Below are 2,352 nucleotides of genomic sequence, written 5' to 3' on the forward strand. Positions count from 1 at the left end.
GAGATCCAGAAACAGCAGAAGGAGAAGGAGCAGTAGGAGTCTTGGTCACCCGGTCAGCAGTGCTCCTACCGTCGACTTCAATTGATTGTTGCTTCGGCTGTGGGTGGCTGGCCCGTCCGTTCCCCTGGCGGCCCACGGCAACCCTCACGCCCAGCCTCACCCACCCAGCCCGCCCGCCGCCCCCACTAAAGCCTCAGGCACGCCCACGCCCACGCCACACCCTGAAACCGAGACGTGGGTGCTCTGGGGGGAATGACAGCACCAGGAGAGGGATGCTGGTGGTGGAGGTGACTGGTGAGTGGTGAGATAGGACGGCTGGCATCAAGCGAACGGTGGTGGTGGAGGAGGTGGTGGTGGTGGTGGTGAGCGGGGTGGCTGGCTGCTGCTTGGTGTATCAGTGTGAACGGCGCTCCGACAGCCGCCACCCGCGCGCGCACTGCCCTCTGACCTAGTTCATACCGGTGGTGGTGGTGGTGCCCTGCCGCGGCCCTTCGGACGGTGTGTGACCCTGCCGCCCTGCACCAATGTCCGCCCCGGCCTGTGCCCCCGCGTAGGTAGGCCCCGCCCCGCCCCGCCCCGTCATGGCCCCCGAGTGTAGCGTGTAGTGTTGTAGTGTGATGGTGGTGGTGGTGGTGGTGTGTCCCTCTCTCTCCTCATCTCCTCAGCGGCCCTCACGATTATCTCCACCTCTTCAACAGCATCCACACCGGCATTCTACGGTATCTCATCTCCCTCCTCCTCTCCAGCCTCCTTCACCTCTCACCTCCTCCTCCACCACGGCCACTGCCTCCATTCTCTCTTCTCATCTCCTCCACGGTACTTCACGTTATCTCCAGCTCTCCATAGGCTCTCCAACGATAGCATCTCCTCCTCCTCCACCTCGTCTTTCACAACATCCACTGCTTCCATCTCCTTCATCGCTGCTATCCACCTCCTCCATCACTCACAACCACCACCACTACCCTATTATCTCATCCTCCTCTTATTCTTCCTTCCTCCTCTTCCTCCTCCTCCTCCTCCTCCTCCTCCGCCGCCGCCTCCTCCTCCTAATCCATTGGTCAGGGTTCAGGTTCAAGGAGAGGAGCCACTTGCAAGGGGAAAAAGACCAGTGTTGTAACCTTGAGAGATGAGTATGACCTTGAAGTGAATGGTTGACCCTCCTCCTTGATCCACCTACCACCACCACCACCACTATTACCATTACCTCCACCATAACCACCATCATCACCACCACTATCACACTATTACTGTTTCCTTTAGAATCACCACTATCACCACCACCACCACCATAACACATGTCCCCCTTCATCTTTTTCATCATCACAATCACCTCCACCACCATCACCATCACCATCACCACCACCACCATAACACATGTCCCCCTTCATCTTTTTCATCACCACAATCACCTCCATCATCAGTACTGTCACCACCATCACCATCATCATCACCACCACCACCATAACACATGTCCCCCTTCATCTTTTTCATCACCACAATCACCTCCACCATCATCACCATCACCACCATCACACCTAGTAGTAGTATTTCTTTTAGCATCACTACTACTTCCACTATTTGTACCGTCTTCATCACCACAATCACCACCACCACCACCACCACCACCACCCACAACAACCATCACCTTCACACTATATATAATTTTTTTATGGTAGTACTTTCTATAGCATTCCCATCATCACCACCACCACCACCAAAACACAAGCCCCATCTTTATCTTTTACCATCAACTCCATCACCACCTCCACCATCACCATCATCACCACAACCAAATTTTTTCATCAACATCATCACCAAAACAACCTTCACAACAACTATCTTCTTCTCCACCTCCTTCTACATCCACCTCTCTTCTCCTTTACTCCACTTCCCTTGCCTCATCTAATACATTCATGGTTTCTTCACTATCATCACCATCTACACAAGTTTCTCCATCTTTTTATTTTTCCACTTCCATGTTTTCTTCCCCATTTCTCTCCATTTCCACTAATTCCTCCACCTTTTCTCTCTATCTCCACTCTTTCTCTCCATCTACATAAGTTCCTCCACCCATTCTCTCCATCTGTAATATTTTTTCCTCCACCCTTCTTTCATTCTACACCAGTTCCTCCACCTTTCTCTCCATCTACACAAGTTCCTCCACCCTTTTCTCTCCACCTACACCAGTTATTCTTCCATTCTGTCCATCTACATTATTTCCTCCACCCATATCTCCATCTTTAGCTTCCTTATCTCTTCCACCACCTCCAGTAACACCTTCCCACCTCCACCACCACTATCATCATCACTCCAAACACTACAACCACCTCTTCCACCACCACGACCACCATC

General features: G+C 52.3%; 1 long non-coding RNA gene across 1 annotated transcript in view; it reads left to right on the forward strand.

Moving 5' to 3' along the window:
• The first annotated feature begins 362 nt into the window (after window positions 1–362).
• Window positions 363–2,352, forward strand: part of LOC127003502 (uncharacterized) — a 30,620-nt gene continuing 28,630 nt past the window's right edge. Inside the window, exon 1 of the long non-coding RNA XR_007757096.1 lies at window positions 363–554. This is a non-coding gene — a long non-coding RNA (uncharacterized LOC127003502). The remainder of the gene's footprint in view (window positions 555–2,352) is intronic.

Source organism: Eriocheir sinensis, chromosome 25 (assembly GCF_024679095.1).
Source record: "Eriocheir sinensis breed Jianghai 21 chromosome 25, ASM2467909v1, whole genome shotgun sequence".
NCBI lineage: Eukaryota > Metazoa > Arthropoda > Malacostraca > Decapoda > Varunidae > Eriocheir > Eriocheir sinensis.